Source organism: Haemaphysalis longicornis, unplaced genomic scaffold (assembly GCF_048455015.1).
Source record: "Haemaphysalis longicornis isolate Haplotype H1 unplaced genomic scaffold, Haemaphysalis longicornis Haplotype H1 scaffold_2, whole genome shotgun sequence".
Classification (NCBI taxonomy): domain Eukaryota; kingdom Metazoa; phylum Arthropoda; class Arachnida; order Ixodida; family Ixodidae; genus Haemaphysalis; species Haemaphysalis longicornis.
Window position 1 is genome coordinate 240,764,469 of NW_027526295.1, and position 27,038 is coordinate 240,791,506.

The 27,038-nt window shown below is 47.8% G+C and overlaps 1 protein-coding gene across 1 annotated transcript in view; it reads left to right on the top strand.

Annotated features, from left to right (window-relative positions):
• Positions 1-2,062: 2,062 nt before the first annotated feature.
• The window catches only part of LOC144170252 (uncharacterized), a 48,822-nt gene continuing 23,846 nt past the window's right edge, over positions 2,063-27,038 (top strand). Inside the window, exon 1 of the mRNA XM_077699923.1 lies at positions 2,063-2,382. The gene's annotated coding sequence lies outside the window, so the exon portion shown is untranslated. The remainder of the gene's footprint in view (positions 2,383-27,038) is intronic.

A 27,038-nucleotide genomic window follows, 5' to 3' on the forward strand; every position in this document is an offset into this window, starting at 1 on the left:
ACGGCGACGAGCGACGCAAAAATGGTAACTCAAAATGTACAGCGACAGCGGCACGCCGCATACACAGGCTGCCGGGACACTCGCTCGCTTTTTGCCGGCTAGAGCAGCCCACAAGCGGGGGGCAGCGATGATGCAGTGAACTGTGGCGACGAGCGACGACGGTGGAGGACATTGGCGGCTATTATTTTTTTTTTTTTGCTTGTCGCCGTCGCCCACACAATCTGTTTGTTGTAGCTATTGAGTTACGTTTTCCGTCTCGTTTGTCGCCTACACTGCATGTGGTCACCCTTTCATGTTGAGAAACTCCCCGCTAATGCGAGCACATGTGCTAAATGAAAATTACGTGGTTATTTGGACATATAGCCATTGAATGCTAGAAATTGCCATGCCTAAAAGAAAGAAAAAATCACGCCATATCCACGGAATGAACGATGATAAGTGGGGCGAAGCTCGAGAGGGGGAGATCATCGGTAACCGTAAATCTCCCGTGAAAGTTCGCCCGTTACATCATTAAGAAAGACGTAAGACTGTGTGCGTACATTGTACAAATCAACTATTATTTTCGGAGTCAATGCTCCCAGGCCCAGACCTGGTGAAAGACCCCGCGCCATCGAGGACCACCCCGCACCTCCACCACAATTTGTCACGTAGGATGGGACACAACGGTAAAGGAAGAACTTTTATTTAGGGCGAACTTGTGCCCGAAAAAGACGAGAGGAAACGAGCAAAGGTCCTTGCGTCTCGTTCGATCTCCGAGAACGACTGCCTGCGTTCGTGGCGTGATCTCTTGCGTGATCTCCCCCTCGCAGTGCACGTGCGCTCGCGCCTCCGTTGACGAACACAGACAAGCTCGCGCTCCCGGTACCGAGTTTGCGCTGCCGGTTGCAGCCGGTTCTTGCGCGTGCAACGCGGCCCACTTTGCGACATCTCCGAAAGCATGCGGCGGTTACGTACCACGAGACACAAGGGATGGACAGACCCATGGCTTTAGGAGCTTCGCCCCTAAAAAGCATGCCGAAAACAGAACTAAAACACGCGCTTCAAATCCGACAGGTCTAATCCGTAGCTTTTTGCATATAGCCGCTTGCTGCCAATCCGATTCACCGGGTACCCACAATTCCCATAGAGGCGTGCGATTGCAGCGACAGTTTCCACTCTAGGTAATATTGAGAAACATTAGCCGGACCTCCCACTGCGCCGCTGTCCGTGCGAGGACTTCTGGTAATTCCGTTATGCCCTTCTACTTCCCAACCATGTGGTACAGGGCGTTGGACGTCCAAAGGCAGGAGTTGCAGTCATAGCTAAAGAGCGTGGCGGGTACCATGCAGCAGTGTGACATGTAGGAATGAGCTTGCCTGCGGTCATCGGAATTGCGCGGCTCCTTTTTTGGTTTCATTCGTGTGGGGCGGCGAGTATATTGTTGTATAAGATGGAGGGATATAAAAAAATGCAACGTATACAGAAATATTGAGAATTGTCTCACGTTGTCTTGATGACAATGAAGCAGCAGGTCAACTGAGACAGCACCTTTTTACACTATTCAACCAAACATTCGCACCACATTTGCGTCAGACATTTATACTGTTATAATGACTACATGTCACAATTTCTCCAATTACGCATTTTCGTGCATATCTCAGACTGTTCACCTTGGGGTGCTCGGGAAAGAAAGTTTATGCACCCCCCCCCAAAAAAAAAAAATTAAAAAGCGCATTCACGAGGAGAAAATTTAAAAAGAATGTGAAGGAAAGAAAGGCGGCTGGAAAATGCCCGCGGGTACAAACATACAAACCGAAAAGCAACAGCTGGCTTTCTCCTGCAACGCGCTTTTTTTTTTTCTTTGCGCTTGTGAGGCTCATTTTCACGCTCAGTAACTCTTTGATGTACTCAAAACAAGGGGAGAGGAGGAGTGACAGAAGGAAACGACGACAGATGCGGCACAACATAAAAGCAAAGGAGGCCAGCAGCCAGTATTAACTCTATGCAGCAGCCAAACAGACGCGGAACAACGTCACTTCCAGAGGGCGCGGTGGCGTCACTACGTCGTCGGGGGTCACGTGGCCAAGCGTAGCCCGCTTCAGCCTCTCCGCTTGGCTGCTGCACAGCCAGCACAGCTTCCGGAAGAGCCCGAGGCGCCGCCGCTGCTATCACCAACACCGGCCTTGAAAGTGCGCGAAAAACCGAACGGCGCCCGTCGAGCGGAGTGGCGTTGTGCGCTGGCTGGCTCTCAACTCGACGGGCGAGCGCCGCTCCGATTGTGTCTCACGGTGCAGACGGCGTTGTTCTCGGCGAGCACCCCTTCCAGGTCACCAGCCTCGACCGTCGTCTCGCCGAACGTCGGAACAGCCATCTGCTTGCCTGTTTTCGGCCAGAACTGTTTCGGTGAGCACTGTCAACATAGAGGAAAGTTTTCTTTCCTCCGTGACTGTCAACTAACTATCCCTACTCGTGACTCGAAGCCGCGACGTTCTGTCATTCGCCGTTCATATGTCACGCTTGAAAAAGTTGCAAGAAAAATACTTGTACTGTCTATCCATGCTTTTACTTTTTTGTGTGTGCACCGTAACTACAAACAGCAAAATTCGATGGTGCGTTGAGCTGGACTTTTGTAGCGTCGCTGTTTTTATCCCGCGGCCTATCAAACGCGAGGCGAGTTAGAAGGGAAGCAAAACGCGATGGATGGGTTCAGTCAGGCTCCGTACGAGCAGGTAATGCGGACGCTGTTGGGGCCAGAGGTGACCCGCCGTTTCACTTTGCCACTGGTTTCAACCATGACAGGGCGGCTGCGACAAGATTTTAGCGCCGGGTGAGCCTTGTTCTCATAATTTCAATCAAACAACCAATGCGAATAGCAGACACACGTCAAGCGCACAAATAAGGTGGTACACGCGTTTGTGGAGAGACCGTCGACGAATTCTAACGTTGAGCGGCGTATTATAGCGTTCAACTGCCATGGACGATATTAAAACGCCTCAATGTGCCGTACACTGTGGCTTAACCGTGTAAAATTAAGTAAAAAAAAAAAAAAAAAAAAGAACGCGCGCTCACTGGCTAAGGCAAGTTAGCGGTCTCGTGGACTGAGGTTAAAAGCCATCGAGAGGCCTTCTTTCTCGTCAGCACCATTTGGACCACGGTGTTATAAACAAGATTAGGCAGCCCGTGTCTTATCAACGTTTACGATGCAATCCTAGACCTTAAGGAATTACTGTCATTCGCCGTTAGCGGTCGGTGGCTGGAACGTCTGGCGTTCCCTTTTGTGACTCAGTTTCGCGATAAACTTCGGCATTCCATTGTGCTGGTTAATGTGCTCGGCAAGGCATAGCGTCCGCCAATTCTGGTGCATTTCGTACGAAATTTCCTGATTTTTTTTGTATTTGTGGCACTCGCTATGGCGACAATCACGTTCTCGAGTTGCCTGGCTTTGTTTCACAAGTTCCGCCTACTTGCTGCTATAGCGCGTTCTACATGTTCAGCAGAAATTTCCAACTTAAGGCGTCAAAAAAAAAAAAAAAAAAAAAGAACGAAAAAGCTTGGACAACCTTATTGGACACTTCGTAACTCAGCTCTGTTCGTGTAGCTAGCAAGATTTTATGTGTGTGTGTGTCGTCACCCTGTGGCAGTATTTGTCGTGCGTGATTTTTTGTGTGTTCGAATATTTGCTTACAAACCCGATACAAGTTGCTGCCTGTCGAATTACGCCATATTCGCGCTTTTGTTGGCTGCCGTAGTTACGTTATTTTTATCCCGCGCGCTTGTTTGTGGTTCTATTTGTCGTTGTTATTCCACGCAAGTACAGCTTACTAGGGAGCATCGCATGAAAAAAAAAAAAAATCCGTAGGATGCCGGATGCGGTGATATCTTACCCGTTCCGTTCTCGTGCTTATTGCGCCAAACAATATGAGCTGGGGTCAAGGTCATTTGAGCGGAAAAGTACTAGAACTCGCCAGCGTCGCAGTAAGTAGAGTAACGAAACCGAAAGAAAAAAAGGCGGCCCAAATCAACAGTATACAAGAGGAATAACAAAAGAGGGCGTTTGGTCTGTGTGGGGTCCGAAGGTGGCAAACACCCTGGTATTCGAATACCAGTGTAAGTCAAGTTGCTTCTAATGTATGCTTTTTTTTTTTTTTTACCGGAGAAGTACATCCGCTACAGGACGCGATCCAAATCTCAGCGAAGCGAAATAACTAGTCGATCTGTAACACGTGCGTATACCTGGCTGGTTTTAGCGTGCGTGGACTCGAGATAGTTGTGGTCTTGCTGAAGCAGACTTTATCGCGTTCCTTCTTAGCATAGAAGGCAGGCAAGCCTGTAACTGCTCTGTAAAGGAGCAGATTCGAATTCACAAGAGCCGTCGCTATCGTCGGCGTGCCAAGATATCTTCGGGTTTACTCGCACCAACGTTACCTCTTTACGACCGCGCTCGGTTGCCTATAGCTTTGCGTCAAAACACGCCGCTTCCGAGCAAAAACACGACGAGGTAAATGAATGCGCCAAACATTCAAAGCACGCGGGACATTTCTGGCGTATATACCGTTTGGTCCACATGCCACAAAGTAGGTGCCCCAATTACCCGGATTTACAAAGCAGTTTTCATGCATCGTAAAGTTTTGCACAAAACGAATGTTTTTTTTTAGTTTTTTTTTATCCGCGTTTGCAATTTGCGGTTTTTGGCCGAGCTACAGTAGTACTGCAAATGATACGCCAGCGCATCACCTGCCTTCAGTTTTATGTTTGTAGACGTACGCTTGGAAAATAGCGCGCTCATCAATTAGTCTCGTGTTAAGATGCGGTCAAGATATTGCAGATTCATTCCCAAATAAATGCGCTGGGCTAACCTGAAGAAATTTACGGCGCTTTCGGTTTTTGCGATAAGTCATTTGCTTTAACCATTATGAAGCACTGTGCCCATCCGTATACATAGACTCGCGGTTGGTTTGTTGCAAAGTGAGTGCATCATTTTCGTTGTAAATGTCGCGCATAAAAGGGCATTATTCGTTGCAGCAGCAACGAACTCGTTATGTACACCCCGCAAGAAAAAAATAGTTAATTAGATAAAAAGTACCTATGTCTTTATGGTTTTTATTTTTATGACTTGCAGCAGCAGCCGTAAGCACTTAAGTACTGCTTCAACTTTCTGCCGACCGACGACAGGATCGTCAACTTGCCCTAGCGCAGGGGGGGGGGGCAACCGGATTTTGATACATGGCCCTATGGGGAGTTTTGCAACTAGTATATACCCGTAACTATGCATACGGTTATGTTGTGTTTTAAGCTACTGCTAATAGAACCCCGCTCATCGGCTTCCGTGGCGCAGGGGTGGAGTCTTGGGTTCTGGCGCTAATGCCCTGGGTTAGAGTCGCAGCAGTTATGTAGGAGAGTTTGTAACTGGGCTAGTTCGTTCATTGCATGAAGTTGAACAGCGCAGGGACGGGACTGGGTGCAGAGGCGACAAACGCGGGCGTCCGTGTTTGTCGCCTCTGCACTTAGTCCCGTCCCTGCGCTGTTCAACTTCATGCGCAGCAGTTTCCTTTTTTTTTTTTTTTTTTTTCAAGACAATTTTTTGCTGTAACGTGTTCTCTTCAGTCGATTCTCCGTACTATTTATGTAAATATGTGTGGATTGGTATTTTTTAGGTCGCTTTAAACGAACAAGGAATAACTATACCGTAGTACGGTCCACAGGATACACCTGAGCGTAACGCCGTGGTCTGGTCCACAGAGTAATGCTGCACATTATCCGGTCCACTGGTCGACAGAATAGGCACTGCCTTTTTATAAAAAGCTTTCGACATTGTATGAGTAAAAGAGAGCGATGTACCCCTATATCATTTAATGTTTTTGACTTCGAGGTGTTTTTCAACTGTAATGTGCAACGACATTGAGTTCTTTCTGCCGACACAGACGGGGCTTATTGGAGCTTGCTGTTTTTGGGATCAAAACGCATGCGCGTGGAAGTTTCTGGTGGTACAAGCCGGGTGCTGATAGCTTTTTTTGCGAGTTAAAACTGCCGATCCATGGCGCCGCGTATGCATCCGGATGCGTGCGCGCAGCTGGTCTATATAGCTTTAAGTTCTCCTTGGTCGCCGATGCGCGCGGTTTTCGTGGAGCCGCATGCTGTGCTGGTTTCCGCCTGATACTGCACATAACGCTTTGCCCGACGAGTTTCAAATGGAGCGGACGTCGACGAGGACAACGTCGCTCCATTGTATATAGCTTTCCGCGTTCTAATGGCGGCCGCATCGGCAAGACAACCCGGGTAAGCATCACGAATCTACCCGGCTCTTTCTAATCCATTGTCCTTAGCTTGGACAAATCCTAGTCGACCTGAGCCTCCCCCCCCCCCCCCCTCCCGACTACCTTATGTAATACCCCGAAAGGGGCCACGAAGAAAAAAATAATGATCCGGTACAGGCGCGCGTGCGCATGCGTCGTTGACTAGAGCAAGTTGTAAGCTGTTCTCGTAAATGTACCATTCCAAGCGCTATGAATTAATACCATCAAGAATGTGTCTGTAATCTGGAAAGGTTGAATTTATCCCATGAACTAACTCCACGAAATTTCCACTCGATTGCAGAAGTTACGATTTTTGCTTTTGGCAGTGAAATCGCCACAACGTTCGCGTTGGAAGCGCCAGCAGGCCGAATAAAATTTCCAGTATAGTTTCGTACGGTTCTGATTACAGCTTCTCAGGACGGTTTCTGTAGTGTACGCGAATGCTTCAAATGCGGAAGCTTTAAATCTGAACTAACTGGTGTATTTGACGCCGGAAAGCTGCATTATACTCATTCTTTTCCGCCATTCGCGTGGTTTCACGAAGTTGGGATCACTTTCTTGAGTGAATGACGAGGGGGGACGGTTGCTCAATGTTTCGCATCCCATTCGACGTGTGCCCTTCGCCGCACTCGGCACGCTGTTTGAGACTGCGCGTTTCCTTTCTCAGCTTCGGTGAAATTTCTTTCCAAAATATGTGCGACTCAAACGTTTGCCGACGCTTTCCAGAAAATTTAAAGAGGCACGCGGTGCACTTTCGCTGCTCGTGACAGTGCATATTTGTCTTTAGTGCTTCCTTTTTTTACTCTTTCATAGCCTCTGACAATAAAACTAGAGAAGTCTAGACAAGAGCCGACGTAGGAAACAGGCTGTTTCGGTTTTTGTAATGAAAAAAAATAAAAAATTGCGCAGCTTGCACTAGGGGTGCAAGGCTGGAGAAGCAGCACAGCTGGCGGCCCCTCTCCCTTCGTCGCAGACCCGGCTTTTGCACCTCACACGGATTTCCCAACTTGCCGCTGAGAGGTCTCCATGAGTGGCAGGCCCGGGTCGTTTTGTTTGCAGGCTTTCACATCTCTCCCAAATTGGACCGCGTTAGCACGGCCTAGAACCAGCGGCAATCGGCTTCGCGAACTCGGAGTCTGCGTTTCCCACTTCAGGTGCGAGCACACGTGAACGGACGAGGAGAACAGCACTCCAGAGATCGCGCTACGAACGCAATCGCATAAAAGCCGGTTTCATGACGCGAAGGACCCGGGTTAGGTTTCTTGCCCCTGGTTCGTCTTTCTTCTTTTTTTTTTTTTCATGTGGCAGCAGTCTTTTAATGTTTCCTGTCGTGCTTTGTTTAGGAAGTTAGGTTACTGCTTTTTTTCATTATTTTATTATTTATTTCCAGCCTATCAAGCCCGCGTGTGCATTTGCCTTCCCGTGTCGTAATAAGGGGGCCCGGGAAGGCGAGGTGGAATGATTTCTTGCATGCTATGGACGCCTATATTCGTTTTTTTTAGTTTTTTTTTCGCTTCAAAATTACCCCATTTGGCTCTAATACTTGTAAAAATTCTTATCTGGCCCTTCTTTTTTTTTTTTTGTCCTTGTACGTGTTGCGCACTGCGAGCCAACACCCTTTTTTTCTTTCCAATTAATTGGCTGCGCAGGTTATTGTTCTCCGCCGCTGCTAACCCCGTACCTCTAAGGCCTTTGGGGTGTCGCAGTGGGTTCGGTTGCCGGTTTCACGGCGTAAAGGTCCCGGGTTCGATTCCTGGGATCTCCATAACTAGTTTTTTTCTTTGAGGCGCGCACTCCCTTGAGGCGCGCACACCACCTGTTCGTGGGCCTCCTCGCCACGTTCCCTCAGTTCTTGGCTTAACCATAGAGCGAACAAGTCTTTCTTTCTCTATGGCCTAACATTTTCACCCTCTCCACTTCGCCGATGATGATAATTTTTGGGTAACGCTCCACGACGGGAGTAAGAGCCTAAACAGCTCTGCTGTAAAAAAAAAAAAAAAGAAGAAACCGTTGGCTGTTCCCCGCATCTGTCGCGTCTCTCCCACCCTCACCCTCCTGGTGTCACTTTTTTTAACCTTACTTTCTGCAGAGGGCGAGTTGCCGTTTTTGTTTCCTTGTTGTTGGCACCAGCGAATATTAAAAATAACAACAAAAAAAAACTCTGCGTTCTAACGGTAACCATGACGAGCACTGCAGCTTAGCGAGGCCGTGTATCGGACAATGTTGTCACAGTACAGCAATTTTTCATAGCTCGTCCTGCCATGTAAGAGGAACGATGTCATTGCCACACGAGTCACTGGTTTGTTATCGAGCGGCCTTTGGAACAAGCGACCCCTGAATCCGTTTTGATGCGCTGTGATTGTCGTTTCTTTTGTGCGTTTTTTTTTTCTTCTCGTTCACTTTTCGTTCCACCGCACTTTGACCTCGCTTCACTTGCGCGCGTGTTCCTTTCATCCTCCTTTTTTTAGCACTGTACCGAAAGTACTGTGGGAGCAGAGCACAACGCGTGGCCGAACGAACACTTCCTGTCGGTCCTGTGTTGTGCGCTGTCTTGAATTGTTAATCTTATTATTATTATTATTTGGCAAAATTCATTTGGCAGTACCTCACCCGTCTTCACATTTTTGGGTGCGCATGTCGACAGCCGGAGGGGGAGGGGGATTTTGTGTTGTGTCTGCTTCGAGCGAGCCCAGAGTAGCTGAAAGTAAACAACCCAGGTGTGACCCAACATAAAAAAGGGGAAGCGTTCGTTTCGTTGCGTATATCAAATACCCCGCTACCGGAACCTATACGTCAAAACTTTAGTTGGACGTTAGACTGCCCTGAAACGGACACAACTCATAACTCCCCCCCCCCCCCCCCCCTTTCTCCCCCTGATTTGCAAAGTAAAACAGCGGCAATAACCATTTGAGAACAACTATTTTGCTGCTAAGTACCACAATTTCAGGTTTTTATCATTATGAAGTCCAGGGAGATGAAGAGCAATTCGTGGTTCTTGCAATATCCTGACGTGGAACCCTAAACGGCAAACGGACAGGTCCTCGCTAGATCAGTCTTGAAGTTGATGTGGTGTCAAAAAAATGAGGCAGAACACATCCTTCGGGAAAATTGTTAACTACGAAAATGCGGTAGTGGTGAGTACATATAGCCATGGACAACGAGTCATGTGTGATAAGAAATCACTTGAAAGTGCACGAAAGCTTGAGGTGAACGTGAATAGGTCACTGCCAATCAGCACGCACCAACTTCGCCATAAGAGACCTGTACTTTCGGGGGCTTCGACGTGCCCCTACGCACCGTTATCTTTACGCTGACCATCATCCCCGTTCTTTGTGTGCTTTGTCGCTATCTGTATCTCTTACTCCGTGCTGCCACCCCGACTTCCAGAGATGGGCGGCCTTGCGCCCCTTCCTTTACGACGATCGCCGAGCCGAGCGGAACCGGCTTCCTCCGCACGCCGTGTGCGGATACAGAATGCCGTGACTCGCGCATTCCACACCTGTAACCGGTGACGCTCGGGCACGTTATGCTTTTCTCGTCCACGTCGAAAGGCTGCAGCGCGTGGTGGGCTTGTCGTAAAGATAGGCGCATGAGCCCGGCGTGAGTGCACGACAGCCTTCTTTCAGGCCGGTACCTCGAATGTTAAGCGCTTTCTCTGACGATACATGTTTCGGAATTCCCTCGCACGTTCTCGTAGGTCCATATATAGTTATAGGATTGCGTGGCACAAACGCTTAATAAGCGGCCGTTCCGAAAGCCAACCGGGTCCGAGAGGTGGAGGAATCATTTTTATTACAATAGAGAAAAAGTTGGCCAGCCCCACCGCTGCTTTCTTCCCAAGGTGATCGCGCCCTTAGTCAAAGGCATCGGAGTTTTGCGCCGTGGCCCGAGCCCTAGTGGTCAGCATAAGGTGGTCACTCAGGTCCGAGCTGATCAGCGCGACATTCCAATTCTGGAGAGACGGATTGGGAATTGCAGGGGTGGATTGTATTTTTTGGCGGGCCCATGGTTGAGGGATTGGTATTCATCTGGGGCAGTGAGGGCATTTGTTTTAGGGGAATTAATGAGTATTAATATTGGTTTGTGGACGTCGCCAGATTGTGGATTCTTCTACACCGAGTTTTTTTTTGTGTGGTTGTGGGAGCTTTGGCGTGGGAGACGGTAGTGCTCTAGGATTCCACGGAACTGTGGGGGGATATGTTGCGGGCCTTGGTCCGGTTTATGCGGTGCTTGGAGGACGTATACGCTCGAGCGACGTCATGACTGAATGTACAAAAACGCGATAGCTTTATTTTGCGAACCATCTTGGAAGTCCCAGCCATAGTGAGGTTGCAGCTGTGCAGCAGCCAGGCATTTCTCACCTCTGGCCCACAAAATGGCACACCATCATTTAGGGAATCGGGCTGGGTGGGCGCAAACACATTTTCGGCCTAAAAGATACGGTGCTTTAGGTGCTCCCGAGCGGTCACATTTCTCGGTCAATAATGACAGTGCACCACGACTCTGGAGCTATCCTCGTTTCGCCGAACTGCTGACAACAAGCCTTTGAACTTGAGAACACAAATTATCAACCCACCGAATCCCAGCTGTGAAGTGCGTCTGCTCACCGCTCTGCACAAACTCCTTCAGATATCTTGCCTTCATTACTACCCTTGAAATTACTTCTCGTTACAGACACGTATTAGATTACCGGCTGCGCGGCCGCTTTTCAAATGGAGACAAAAAAAAATGATGGAGCCGTCCACTACGGCGCGCCTCATAGTCGAAATGTAGCTATGGTGCGAAAATTTCCCAAATTTTAGTTTAATATTTTATTGTATTTCTCCAACCCCATAAAATTTCTCGTCTACCCTAGACCCTAGACGCCAGACATCGCCAAAGCTCTAGATGTCTTGATACCCTTGCTTAACCAACGTTTATGTTACCACCTATTCAGTGGTATATGTGCCCGTGCCCCCCAGGCCCGAAATCTCAAGCTTTCCAACGATTTCTCAAGGCCACTCGGCGTTATTCAACAACGAAGCAGTTCTTCAGAGCGATTCGATTTCGCGATAGCCGTAGGCTTTCGAATGCCGTAATCGAACATTCTGTCGGGTTTATAAAAGGGGGTTAGAATCCGAACTCTGAAGTTGGACGTAATTCGAATACCCCGAAAAAACCGCATCACGTATTCGAATATTAGATTTCTCCTTTGATTTGAAAATTTTTACGGGCAAGTTTTCAGATATTATGACGCGAACCGCGCAGCCATATCCATTTCCCTAAAGTTGTTTCGTTAAAGGGGATACGGTGTTTGCTGAGCTGGAATGAGCTATCAAGTGAGAAATGGTTGTGCGCTGGCCGATGCGAGTAGTGGTCCTGCTAATCGATCATGGCGATCCTGTGTCCCTGATGTTCTTGATTGATTGAGGCGTCATCGCAGGTGCCCTCCATCGTGTGTCTTGAAACGAAACGTTTGGGTGGGCGTGAAGGGGTGAATGCGAGCCTATCCCTCGTCCCGGTAGCGAAAAGGGTAATGAAGGCCACTCGTTCCTACCTTATCGGCTGGCGGTCGGCGTTTTAAAGCGAAAGCCTTGGATGCCTCATCAAATGTGAAAAGTGACCGTCTTTCAACACGAATAATCAATCAATCAATCAGTGTTTATTATAGCGCCCAGGAACAGCCGAAGCCTTCGTGCGGACGCAATGAGAGGGAAAAACGCAGTGCTGGAATACATCAACAGCTGGCAAACAAACAGTCGGTGAGCAAAAAAAGATAAACTACAAAAACGACAAAAGAGATTAAAAATAAAATAGTGTAATCCAAGCAACGTTACACAATCAGTTCGTGCTGGCGCACTGAGCGGGAAAAAGGCAGCACTGAAATTCATCAACAGCTGGCAAGTCAGCGAGCAAAAAATGAACTACAAAAACTGGAAACAAAGATAAATAATAATAATAATAATAATAATAATAATAATAATAATAATAATAATAATAATAATAATAATAATAATAATAATGATTTCATTTCCACTCACAGATCAGAGGACACCAGGACAAAAGCTTGACTAGCTCCCAGGCCCTTGATGGTTTGTAGAAGCATGTACAAGCTAAGCTAGTAGAGTTGTTACTCAAGAAAACACTGAACAACAGTTCACCTTAACAAGAAAAACTCGGTCGTCACAAAATACACAACACCCTACATCAAACGACAAGTAATTGTAGTGCAACAAAAATGTGGCATAGTGACGAACAGAGAGTATGAATAGTGTTGGTATTAAAATTGCGGCCGATTAATAGAATGGTAATAAAATAGCTGCCGCTTGAAACAGAAAGAAAAAAAATGTGCGCCAATCCACCCAGTGAAGGTGGCTGGAAAGCGACGCTCTAAACGACACCCACAACGATTACCCATGCGATGTCGTTTGAATTCACACACGTGGCTCTAACAAAGAGGGAAACCAGAGACAATTAAAAGCACTTAACTACATCTTTTATAACTTCAAAGAGATATTCTTTGCTAAGGCTAAATCAAACGATGGTTGGTTAAGTTGTATTGGTGAAGCACATCAGTGGAAACTCTTTTTTTATAAAATAAAAGGAACCTCAAACCCGGGTTATACGACCTCACTTCTCCGTCTCTGCCGGAACCGACGGTGGCGACGAGATCGGCGGCAGAGACTGAGAAGTGAGATTCCATGCGTTGGTGTGAGCCTCCTTTAATTCAATAAAGTCATTTTCCTCCTCCTCCTCCTTTAATTTTTGTGACTCCTAGCGCACGCGCAAGGCGCGCACACGGCCGCTACACGTGCCGTGGGCGGAGCGCATAGCGGCGCGAGAGGTCACGTGACTCTATCGCGTGGCATTCAGCTAGAACACAGGGGGTAAACTCGCAGATGTGCTCGGTAAGTGCACGTCTGTCTCCCCCGTCTCCGCGTGGGCTCGTAGCCCAATCGGTAAGACAACGGGCTCTCGCTCCGTTTCTTTATTCGTTCCATGTTCGGTTCCTGGTGGTGCCAGTAGCTTCTTTTGTTTGTGGAAGTTTTGTGTTAACACCAAAGGTTTCGACAGAACCCTTGGCGAGTAGAGGTAAAAAGCTTCACTTTAAACCACATTACGTTTCGTGTTCGATTAAATTAAACCCGGGTTGCTGGAGCAGAATCCTAGTTCATTACCACGCGTCAATCCGTCACTCTGCCAGAATGGAACATTAGTCTGGTGCGGGCCGCGGGACAGGTGAACGCGACGTCACGTGAGTGTGAGTTCAGCAGGTGCACGCGGAGTAGAGCTGACTGTGGGAGATAATTAGCGTCAAAAGACACACTTCAGCGATTAAAGCGACGCAAATACAATCTCGCAGTAAAGTTTCTGATAATCGCTAGGTTTTCGTCATCACAGCACGTAAGCAGACCTAATGACGTTCCCAATTAGATGGGGAAAACGTTTATTTTTCCCCATCTCGGGGAAGCAATACGGCTGTATAAGAGCGAGGAGGCACATTGCGACGCCCAGGGAGGAAGGCCTCTAGTTAAAATATGAGCTATAGCTCCTCATTCAGCACGAAAGCTCGCAGGAGGGTCATCAACTGTTCTGTAACGAATCGTTCTCGCGAACGCGGAGCCTTTGTTGTTACCTTTTGGTTTGCTTGCGTACTACTTCAAGTGTTTGAACTAATCCGCATGCTCCCAGACAGCCCCGATCCTTTCTTTGTTCGCGATAAACGGGCACACTGCTACCGAGATGAAATTTACGCGATACTACTTCTACAAGGTTAAGATTTAAAAATAACCAGTGAGGCCGCATGTTACCTTGTTGAATTGCTGTCGCAAGGTTATGGTGCCACATGCTACAGTCAAACCCTGTTTAGCGAACTGCAATATGCGCCACGATTAGTTCGATATATCCAATAGTTCGATATAGCCTAACCCGCCTATAACGAGTTCATTGTTACGAGTTCGCAATACGCAGGAATCCCCTTGCCATCCCCGCATGCAGAAACGAACAAAATAAAGTATGTCATTACCGTATACAAAACAATTGATTTATTGCAAATAATAAAGCTACTTTCCGCCTTAACGCCTTAACTGCCTACGTCCAAAAAAAGCGGTGATTTTTGTTTTCCCTTTCCTTTTGGCAGCGTCAACTAGCACAGCATTTTTTACTCGAGACATTGTTTGCACCAGTTCGAGTCCGTGTCCTTCAATATCGAAGAAATATTGACGAAGGACATCGACTGCCGAAATAACTTCATTAAGCGTCGGACGGCTTTCACTCACGACATCCTCTGTCTGCCTCCTCGGTGCTTTTCATCAGCATTACGGCGGTGCTGCTGACGGTGCACGCGTCCGAGGGCCTTACAGTGATGGCAACGTCGTCGTCGCAACTCAGAAAATCTTGGAAGGACACTCCTTTCGGCACAGCATCGGGAACGTTGGCGAGCTGTCGTCTTGATCCGGACTCACTGACTGGTCAGGTGCCGTCGTGAGTTTCGCGCGTCGGGAACAGTTACGGAAAGTGTCGGGCGTGATGTCACTCCATACGAGGCGCAATGTCTCAGTCGCGGCCTTTGCTCAGTGGCCGCGGCCAATCAACATCTCAACCGCCGCTCCGAGACCATGGATTTTGGCGGCCATTCTAGGCACGCCGAGTTCGATATATCAGATGTGAAGTTCGTTATAAGGAATATGTTTCGCGTGTATTACCGTAACTGATTTATTGTTTTTCGATATATAGCATAATTCTCTCTATCCGGGTTTGTTATAGTGGGGTTTGACTGTATTTTACTCATTAAAATTAATGGGTTGTTCGTTGGCTGTTGGTTATTATATTATATTACACGTGTTTGCAGTTTCACTCTCTACAAAATGTTTTTGAAATGCTTAAATGTTAACGCTTTTGCTGTTATGTCCAAGGATGACTCATACCAATGTCAAAAACCGTGTTTTGTGATTTTTACGTTTTTATCCCCAACGATGTTAAATTCTCTGGTTTAGACCCGTTCCTATTGTTCTCGTCCCATTGAGCTAATTTAATAGCGTGAACTTATGCTGTTCACGTCCTTTTTCTTTCAAAATTTACGAGTGAACGTGTGTAATTGTGCTATTACTAAATAGCAAGTGCTATTACTATTACTATTACGTGATATTACTATCACCTAAATCGTGATATTACTATTACCTAATCGTGCTATACTAAATATCTTTCAGGGTTTGTGCGATTCATTGTTGAAAACTGCCCTTTCAGGGTGCGAAGCGCTGTGCCAAAGAAAAGCCAGTATCCATTGGTAGGAATATATGCAGCTCGCACATATATGCCAGCGATGTCGTTGCTGGATCAGTAAAGTAGAACGTTTGCGGGTACCCAGTCGCTGTCCCCGAGTAGGTTAAAATCGCATGTAGCCGTAGATTTCTCCGCGCTTTCGGTATACCGGCAAACGGTGGCTGATATGATGTTATTCAAGCTGCACATTAGTCGTGCCGTATTCCGTGTTTGCGGATGACTGACCGCGCACTGTCGTTCGCCCCAGTCGCCAGGATCCGCCGGGGCACACAACTGTTGATAAAAGCAATAACAGCTGCTGTTGTCATGGTGGAAACTGCCAGTCCATTCACTGTGATGGCCTCGCTCACTGAGAGCGTATATAAGATTAGCGAAGCTGTAGACTTAAGATGAGCTATCTCTTCTGGACGCACCCGCTGCGGTGGCTCAGTGGCTAAGGCGCTGTGCTGCTGAGCACAAGGACGCGGGTTCGATTCCCGGCCGCGGCCGCCGCTTTTCTGATGGAGACGAAAAGCAAAAACGCCCGCAAGAAAGATATCCAGGTGGTCAAAATTAATCCGTAGCCCTCCACTACGGTGCGCCTCGTCGTCTGCGTTGCGTCGGCACGTTAAACCCTAAAATCAATCAACCAATCAATCAATCTTCTGGGCGCCTGGGTGTCCTAAGGCTGTAGAAAAGTTAGCCCACGACACGTGCTGATTGCGGATTGGTGTATTTGTTACTATTAATTTTGACAGGGGAAAAAAAAAGAGAAGCATCTACATCGACGGAATGTTGTGGGGTGTTAATTACAGCCTTAGTACGATTGCCAAGGTCAAGAGAATTGACCAATAATGAGCGAACGTGTTCGTTGCTGGCATATCCGGTGAAAGGACAGTGCTCATAACCTTCGTAGATATCTCGAACTAAGGGGACTTTTATGATTTTTTTACGAGAAGCGGGATGTGAAGAAACACTACTCAACTTTAAACAATTGGATTGGCCTTTCCTAAACCTTGTTTCAAAAGCTGAGCGGCTAATTTTTGCAATTACTCGCACCGATTCACACATACATACCGCCCACATGAGCGAATGACAGCTGCAAATAGCATGATCCCGAGAAGTTACGTGCTCCAAACAATACCCGATATGCCTTCCCTAGATGGTTGCACCACACGTGCAATAAGAAACACTGTATACTTATGTTACGTTAACTTTGTTGACATCGTTCATTCTCAAATGACATGTGTTGCGCGCCATAGTTAACCAGCGCGTATCTAATTCCGTTACGTTAAAGCACCGATGGCAAGGCGAAATTCGAATACCAACAGTACTAACGAACGCATATTACGTCGGTAAATATTTTCTGCTTCCAGGCAACAAGGCTCAAATCAACCGGAAAGGGGGAAAAGCGGCAAAACGTTGTGACCATGCCCGCATTCGTCGTTCACAGCGCGTATAGGATGCAGCGCGCAGCGTTCACTTGCAGCGTAACAAACGTCAACGTGTACGCAAAGCGCTGCCTTGGTGCCACGTGGCGTAATAGTTACACATCGGCAGCCGATGGCGTAGGTGCGATTCCGTCGCACTCGGCAGCGCGTAATCCCCGAGGCGAGGCGGCGATCCCGTGGCGCACACGCGCTGCAGTAGCGTCAAGGCCCACGCGCGTTCTCGCCACGGTCACGGCTCGGCTTAACTGCACACAGGGACGCCAAAGGTCGCACCGCAGCGTTCGCTTCGGCCAGATTTTTTCCAATGCAGCGGATCGCGTGCACTGCGCTTCCTCGGCAGCGGAAACGGTACCCGTGACGATCACATGGCTGCCGTTGACGTCGACCGCACTTGTGCCCCCTGCGCACGCTGTGCTTAGCGAAGGCCGCCGTAGTAATGCTTACATCGACACATCCGAGCCACCACGTACTACGACAGTGCTATGCCCACGCGCTTCGAGCCGGTTCCTTTCGGAGTCGGGTGGTTCGAGAGACGCGTAGTATATGGTTTTTGAAACTTCTTGTACGTCCTGTGCCAGCGGCCTTCGCGACACGTGCTCATTCGTGCTGAAACAGCACGATGAGGGAGAACGTTCGCGATTGGTTGGCAAAGAGCTGGTCGTGCGAAAGCACGGGAGTGGGACGTGCAGCTTGGGCAGCTTATCCCTCTGCAGTGCTCGCACAATGTTGTGCAGAGAAAAAAAAAAAAAAAAAACTTTCGTCGTACTGCCCAGTAAGGTGCTGGGACTGGTCAGCCCATGTCTAGCTTTTCGGGACATAAAACAGCATTCACGCTAAACTGCTCCGCAATTCTGGCGAATTCTTTGAAATTCTGTGCCACAGTTGTTGAAGGTAAAACCAATTGCTTGTACCAGGCTTAGGAGCTCGTTCTACGATGCACCAGAGAAGTGGAAGCCATCGCGCGTAATTCTATAGGCCGCAGTTCGTTTAATGACGAAGTACATAGAAATCCTGGATTTTTTTTTTTTTCAAAGTTCTAATGGCAATTCAGTATTATGCGAAATGCGGTATTCAAGGAATGACTCCGCTAAATTCCGGAGAGTAGCTCCCAATGTCAAAAAAAAAAAAAAAAAAACGCATGCTTGTCGAGGGAAACTGCTTCTGCAGGGGCATTTGCTTCGTTTCCACTGCGAGCATTTCGCCCGCAGGTCCAACGTTTAATGGCGCACCTCATCTGGTTTCGTAGCCCGGGAAGAGGTGGAGGGAGACGGCGAAAGCGGAGACAGAAGGAGAAAGGTGAAGAGAAGGTTGTGGAGAAGAGAGGGGGAGTCGTGACGCATTAAATCAGTTGAAAGCGCCGTCCAGCCGCTCAAGACGTCGTCGTTCGAAGAAACTAGAAGCGACGCGTACGATAGCTCTCTATAGCACGCCGCTTCATTGTGAACGCGCAAGTGGAGCTCACGGCTCGCCTAGCACGGCGGTGCCAGCGTAAATCAGTCAGCTTTAGGCACGCACACACGCACGCGGCACCCTGGGTTCTGGCTCCGGGCGCAGAAAGGGGAACACCCGCAGAACACACCTGTCGCTCGCACACTCCTGTAGGACTGTCAAAGCGCGCGGGAGAAATCGTGTACGGAGATTCACTTTGCGAGAGAAGTACACGCCCTCCCTCATTACGACGAATCTCTCTTGGTCTACCGCACCCGTAGCTCGCCAGCTTGACAGCTTGAGCGTGCAAGCCGTCCCTAAGATATAATATCTGCGCTGCCCCTGCGTTCGTGCCTCATAAAAACTCCCCTTAACTGCTCGTGAACGTGCTTTTAGCCTCTATTGGAGAAAGCAGCCTCTAAGATTGTTTTAATTTAGCAGCTTTAACCTGTTAACTTTCAGGTGACTGTCTATAAGACTACTCCATAAATTCTCAAACTCTCGTAAAAAAAAAAAAAAGCTGCCAGTTTGGCAGTAAGTGATTAGTCAATCACTTACTCCCAAATAGAGTAAGTAACAAAGTGGATCCCTAGAGCAGACAAGCGTGGCAGGGGCCGGCAGAAAGTTAGATGGGCAGATGTGATCAAGGCGTTTGCGAGGATAAATTGATCGCAGTTAGCACAGGACGGGGATAATTGGAGAACTATGGGAGAGGCCTTTGCTCTGCATGGGCGTAGATAGGATGATATTGGTGGTGATGGTGATGATGATGATGAATATTAGTCAATCAGAGCCACTAATTATGCTACGCTTATTTAGTGGATCAGTTGTTGTGGTAAAGCACACACTTAATAAAAACGGTTCGCAGTGTATGTTCGCGCACGCAGTCTCGAAGGCACGTTAATACTAAAAGAACACACAGCTAATCCAAACTGACATTGCTCTCTTGTAGGCCCTCTTGTGTCGCTTTACCTTGATGTTCTTTCGCTCTAAATAGGTGATTGGGTAACTCACCCCCGTACTCTGCGGGGATGGCGTGAAGGGAATAAAGGCCCTAAAGGAAGCAGGGCGAAAGAGAGGGGAAAAAAGGAAAAGGTAAAAAATAAGGTAACATGGAGGGTTCCGTGGGTCACGTAAAAGTCCAGGTGGTCTCACAGGATTACTACGCATAGTTCTACATTGTCTCTGCGACGCCGATGTCGTCTAAATAATCAAACCAAATAGGGCATCTAACACTTTTCGCTTGGATGATGGAGATGACCATGGTCGAAGAAGAGCTTTCAACCATGAAAGTCCGTGAAATGCGTACGAAGCCAACGTGCCACCCTTCGGTGTGCAGACCGTCAGGAAAACCTTGGTGGATCTCGGAGCGCCGTGGAAGCATGGTCAAATCTGAGGTCTCTCCCCAACGCTCCATAGTATTAGCTCACGTCTCACCTGTAGCGTAACCAGTTTGTCTCTCACTGTGGTACTTGGTCCGGGGTTATGGCCGTGCGAAGAACTTTGGTCCAGAGACAGCTTCTTTTCCAAGTTTTCTTTCCTTTCTTTGCCCCGAGAATCCGCTTGGCAATAATGGTTTTTTTCTTTTTTGGCACATCTTATGATTTTGCATGCTTATATGTATATGACTAACCTTGCTGGAATTCTCTTCAATGGCTCTGCAAAGGCTCTGGTAACGAGCAGAATTGTTTTCAGTCACTAAGGCCTAATTAGGGTGCATGCACTTTTGATCAAGGTATATATCGTATGTGTGCATGATATTTTGGGCGTTTAATAAGGAGAAAATGAGTTCGTGACGGTGGCAAAATATGCAACTGAAGCTCGAACACGAAGGGGACCGCAACGCCCGGATTCCCACTATTTTTCTTAAGCGCAGACTAATTCCGGACATTTACTAATTCCGGACATTTACAAGTCAGTTTCGCTTCATGAACCGGAGTCGGGGCGTATGCGCTAAGGTTAAGTTTGCCTTTTCGCCTATGCAATTGTTCCTGACAGCGATTTACTGCCCAATATTATCTAAAGTTACATTTGCTTCAAGAGAGGCGAAGCGAGGTTTAATTTTCATCGTTATTTTTCCCGTATTGTAGCAAATTTCGCTGTTCAAATATGAGACTGTCATTGAGCAAAAGGGACCATTTTACCTCATTTATTTCTTCGCTATACGAGTTTCATTTTAGAAGTCTGAATTCAGAGGTAAGGACTGCGCAGGGTAAGGATTTAGGCATAGTCACGGCAGCTTGCTGCGCATGCGCCGACTGTACGACGAGCAGCTTCATTTTGCGCGGTGACAGCTGATGGCACCGTTTACCTCATATTGCCATTAAAAAAAATAGCCAAGGCTTGTTGAGAAGGCGGCTCAAACGTCCCGTATATTCCTCATTGAGCCGAGAAATCCGCGTAAAAAAAAAAAAAGAAAGAAAGATGGCCTCTTTCCGTCAGTTAATGGGAGCGGAGTTTTCACGTTCAATGCCGTGGGTGGGGTCGGAATTTTCCCATTCGACTTCGTCTCGGTGTCCGCAGCTGTGCCAACACGGGATGCCGAGGCAATGGGTGCGTTATTGCCAGCGAGTGGGCCACGCGGACAGTTCGTCCAGCTGCGACAACGAGCCTGCATGAGTTCAGTGCGGGCGACACGCCTAGAGGAGGGTTCGAATAGGAACCGTGTACGAAAGTGTGCCCCTAATGATCTCTTCACGCATGCGCAAGCCGCCCGTGTTGTATGCATGTATGTGTGTGTATGCATTATAAATGCGCGCATAAGGAAAACTTCGCAGTCAAGAACGCCCGAGATTGCCTATGGTGAGTAGTTCATCGCTTCTCAATGGTAAAATGTAATTTTTTCTGATGGAGGCGAAAAGAAAAACGCCTCTGTGTACGAGATTTCGGCGCACGTTAAAGATCCCTAGGGGGTCAAAATTAATCTGAGCCCTCCACTACGACGTGCCTCATCGCCTGAGTTGCGCCGGCGCGTTAAAACCTACAATCAATCAATCAATCAATCAATCAATCAATCAATCAATCAATCAATCAATCAATCAATCAATCAATCAATCAATCAATCAATCAATCAATCAATCAATCAATCAAATCAAAATGTATATGTTCGATTCTTAGGCAAGAAAGGAAGCTGACAAAAGCATGCGCCATTCTGGGGTCCGCGTCCGCAACCTTCGGATAACTCGTCCTATGCTTTAGCAACTCGCCTGCGGGACGGCTTCTTTACTTTCACTTTTGAGCTGCTACGTCGTGTTTGGGTCTCTAATTTTTTAACGCAAGTTATCCTCTGCTTGGGAGTCGCTGCCAGAGCAACTTCGACAACTCGGAGGGAAGGAAACGTTGTTTTTACCGCCGGGTCGTGACACGAGCGTCAACTGTGTGTACAGACCGGGGTGGCCGTATTGATCTCGACTTTCTGCTGCATGAAAGTTTGCAGTTCTCTGTTCCGCGAGAATATTAAAAATGGCGCTGTTTTTAAATAACCTTATTGTAATGACAACGTTCTTTTTCTGCGTGTGTGCGTGTTCAGAATTTCGGTATCTACACACAGTCGAGAAAAATACCGCAGGCGGGCTGATTTTCTTCTGGAATTAGTAGCGTGACTTTTTCAAAACGGCTGGTGCGTCATAAAAGGTCTGTTGTTAAGGTTTCTAATTGCATAATTGCAGTTGTAATTGTATAACGTTGTTTGTGCGTCCGCATTTTCGCTGTTGCAAGAAGAAAGCAATGTATTAACAGCTCTCATTTTAGGACTCGCTATTTAACCGTTTACATACTTCGATACGGTATCTATGCGAAAAACTGATCTTATATCCCCGCAAGTAGCAACTGACTGAGTTATGACGGATAATCAAGCCAAAGTAATCGTGCAGATAAGAAATAACGATTATACGAATGATATGTGCTAACAGTGTTCAGTATCCTCCGCAGAAAGGGAAGAAGGAACTGTATTTCACCTTATTGCTGTACGAGACACTACATTGTTCTAGTTTCTCTGGAAACTAGAACAACGTCTTGAGAAGATGTCGCATTGTGTATGTCGCAGCATGGGTCTTATCGTTATGATTGCTTCAACCGAGGCAAATGCCTCTTGCTACTCTTGTTGAAATATGTGTGAATAATCATGTACGTTTTTGACCTTTCACTACTGTACCCTTTTCTGCCCAAACCTTTATTAGGCTAGCAGTATGTGCAAATAAAATAAAACTGCCTTTTACAAAAACAAAAAGTAGGGAGCATGCTGGACTTTAGTGTCTTGATCTCCCGGTCTGCATAGTACCAACGTATGAGTACGAGCTAGTTGGTACTCCATTTAAAACCGTTAATAACGCCGGTCCTTATCTTCTCCGTCTTTCGGCTTCCTTGTTGCGCTTAACGGTGTTTTAAATGAACAGTACCAGCTTTAATGTCCTCCTTAGGTACACGTGGCAGGCAAAAGGCTGCAACCGGCCGATCCGCCCTCTAGACGGCGACGCCCTGGCAGCTTACGGAAACGAGCCTTCGTCTAGCTCCGCGTCACCGGCGAAGTTGCTTGCGCTCAACGCAGCCCTGGGGACATGTAGGGTGCCGCAAATGCCTCCGTTGCCACAGGCGGGAAGGAAGGGCACGGTCATCCTGCCTCCGTATCCTCGCGAAGCTTAGCGACTCCTTCCGGGCCGCCGGAGGGCGCAGCAGACTCCGGACACGTTCCGTCTCGCGTCACGTTCTCGTGATCAGTGGACCGCGCAGCTAAGGCCCTCGAATAACTTGTACGGGCTGCTGCCTGAACCCCCATAAAGCTGCCCGCTGCGTGCCTCAAGTGCTCCTGCAATTGGGCCGTTGCTATAGTATATCCAGGTGGGCCGCCAACGTATATACGAGGGACGCTGCTCCCTGCAGTAGTGGCCGCTGTAGCGTGGTATAGCTGGTTGCCGTAATACAGGCACTCGAGCGGGTACTTTCGCCGATCATGGCGAGCTTCCCGAAACGAACGAGACGCAAGTCTGTGTCTCCTTTTTTTTTTCTCTCTCTCTCTCTCTCATCTCTGGTTTAACTTTCACTGTTGCCCTACGCACTGAGCGGTCCTGGGCGTCGCCTTTAACTCGGGAGCACGATTCCGGCCTCCCATCGATGGTCGACTGCGACTTCGGGTTCCTTGAGTGGTCTGCTTGAGCAAGTATATGGAGCCAATTAGTGGAGCCCGTAGAGTTGAGTGGGGGGTCCGTCTTGCGTCATCTTGAGTCGATCTTCTTTTAGGAGCCGTTGAGCGTAAACACGATCGTATGTGCTAAACACATGGCCACTGAACGCGGACGTCTTGAAGTACCCATACTTAGCCAGGAGGCTTCGCTCGTGGATTAGTCCTGGTTTGCTGGTTCGGTGTACGTTCCCGTCGTTGTTTGCGTGGGTATCGAGTCCGAGAAGTTTTGACGATGAGGGATGCGTCGGCAACCTTTATGATTCAGACTTCAGCTGGGGAGTTCAAAACGTGTTTTACCCTGTTCCGAACAATGGTCTAGATACTTGGTTATGCTTTGCATTGCATTCGGCGAATGGCGCATCCTCGCGTCGTTGCAGTAATCGCTTTTTTACACATTTCTGTAAAAATAATTTCAAATTATTTCCGTCCAGTTTTGTTATGTCGCATTTGCTGCGTCAGTTCGCGCTGTTATTGAGCTTTAATTTATTCAGGTTCGCTTAGGGCCTTCGTTAAGATTACCTAAAAGAAGGCGCGCAGGAAGAAGGTTAACCATAGAAAAATAAACCCTCTTTTTGCGCCCTTCACCCTAGTTGGCCTTGCGCCACTAAACACCGATAATCAATCAATCTTTATCTTTATCTTAAGCCTGTTTATGTCCACTGCAGGACGAAGGCCTCTCCCAAAGATCTGCAGCCACGCCTATCGAGTGCCTGATGGCCGATAGTGTGATTGTCTAACACACTATCAGGCGTATTGACTATTGTATAGTCAATCAATCAACAGTAGAAAAATTTCATGCAAGAGCCTTGAGTAGTCTAGCAAGACACATCAATGCTTTGAAACTTTCTCCTCAACGTAAGGCACTCGATTCGAGGAGCTCATCTTTGCGTTTTAAGGTGCTAACTTGCGCTTAGGTACGTTCCCATATTCCTGAGCAGGTGTGCCTCAACTCGCCTTTCATCCCATTTCGTCGTGCTTCCTCAGTCGTTACGTCAGCCTGACACCCTTCGCCGTGTGACATTCAGGGCCGTCGCTCCCCGTTGCGATGAAGCATTGTTTACTTCTGTAGCCGTAGACGAGTGGCAACTTCCTGAACCCGGAGCAACCACGACTTCCGTGTCGGGTCCTAAGGCACTTGTACTTCCTGAGCGCTGTGAACACGCCGTGTGAAGAATGCATCTTGCTGCTCATCCCCTTCTCCTATTTGCTGTCCATCTCCCTTCCCGGAATTATACGCACCGACTCGCTGGAGTTCTATAGAACAGTAACGCAGCTCTACCACATACCGTCTATTGCAAGTTTTCTGCAAGACTACTTCGGCGAACCTTGTAAGCAAACCGAGTGCGGAAAAAAATGCCTTCGCGGTTTTCTTCTGCCGGCAGTTTGAACCTATTATGAAGCGAAAACTCTAACAATTGGGGGGTTGTACGGTACCCCGGGAGTTGCAATTCGGCTGAACTCACCCCCCATACTCTGGATTTCACGTCAATAAATTTTTATTGCCACTACTCGCTGAAATCTGTGTTCGATCTTGACAGTTTTCGTTGACATTGTCTTTATCCAAGGATAGAGGACTTTAAAATCATTGTCACTTGCATAGCCTCCCTCAGTGCAAAATATTGCCCAGGAAGCTAAAAGGGTCGTGACGTATAGGCGAAGCTTCCGCCCTGCACTGGACACAACCATGATGGTGATGATGATAATGTATTTGAAAAACCTATGCGCCCCTTGCTGGCACCATTTTCCTCGTCTTCTATATTACCACAGCAGATTCGTCCAGAAGATTCTTGTTCTAATTTTATTTTCGTGACATACACAGGTTATGTTGTGGTCCTGCTCTAAAAGGGAGAAAAACGGTTACGTCACCGTCCGTGATCAAGAGCAACAACAACAAAAAAAAAAGACTGCACACAAAAGAAGAACACTCAACTTTTAATTCTGTCATAAAGTCGGATCATTAAACAAGATCTAACAAGAGCGCGTTGTATTGTAACGATCGAATTTGGTAGACTCCTGAAAATAAACAGACAGGCGAAGAACTGCTTAGGACACCGAGCATAATCTTAGACGCAGCACGCCATCGCGCGTGCTGCGAACAATGCAAGGTCTCGGTTCCGATACAGCAGACTTCGCCTCCGAGAACACCCGCAGACCGGTGGGCCTGATGGTACCACAAGTGATATACTTGCACAAAAGCATACAGTGTTATTGGTTTTCGTTGTAATTTTTCGCACAATATCATTACATATGGTTCTTGGAAAGCATGGCTCCCTGTTCACATCCCAAGCACGTGCGCTACGCCCAAATGGAACGTGTCTCATTTATCGAGGGAGGATGTGCTAACCATCTTAAGCTTGTCTCTCGAAAATCACATGGAAGGCATCGTCGATTCCTCTGGGATGAACAGCTACCCTGCTTCCGTTAAAGGCCACCAATCAGTTTCCATGTCTCGCTGAAATGCATCCTCCACATTTCTGGTCCCTAGGTAGGCGAGAGTTCATATATATTGTAGTGCAAAAAATATTCTCATGAAAAACACCCCGCTCTGTCTTCGTAAGCAAAACCAAAGCCTTCGCAGTTGGCGTCAGGGTTCGGCACGTGCTTGTGAAACGCCTCTACCATAGGCCATAATTTCCCCCTGTTCTCCCGGAAGCGTGCTAATGGATTTGGCAGAGAGGGCACTGTGTCGCATTTCTATACTCGTGCGAAACAAAGCCCGCTGCGGGAAACAAACTCACTTTCCCTCTGAACCGGAAACCGCTCAGAAAAAAAAAAAAAAAAAAAAAGTTCCCAGAACAAGGAACAAATAATGTTTCAAGTACGTTTTCATTGAAGTTAAAAATATCGTTATTTTCTTTTCCGGTTTCGGTTGTTGTTTCTTCGAAACATCCTTCAAACAAGCAGACCCTCCGGTTGCGCGCTGCTCTGTTGCACCCTTTTTTTTAAGTGTCTGGGATTGGCGGGCGCCTCGCCATCATTCGAACCCGTGCGCACTATTTACGCCATTGCACATACGGCCACCTGGCCGTAATTTAAAGCTTTCGCTTCACGAGTGTAACGGCCACCGGAATGTGCACTCGGTCACGCGTGCCAGCGGAATGAGTGATGCGCGTTTCTCGCGTGCAGGGCTGTAACTCAGCTTCGGGGAATGCGTTTCAGGCGAGCAGAATTTTTCGTAGACTAGAAATTCCATTCTGTCACTGTTGGCAGTGGCACGCCGCCTCGTGTGCTCACGAGCTGTCGATTCGCGGGAATGCCTTTCGCCGTGCCCAGCCGTGCGGTTGTCACGACGAGAAGTTTTATCTCTTGGGGTAGCGCGTGCTTGATGTGCTTGACGTACACGTGCCCGCAAAGCGCCATCTCATCTACTGGGAACAAGTTTATCTTCTAATGTGGAAATGTTATATTCATCGAAAAGTCTGGAGTTGTTAGCGTTCCAGAGCGGCAGGTTCCAAAAAGCCTCGCGGA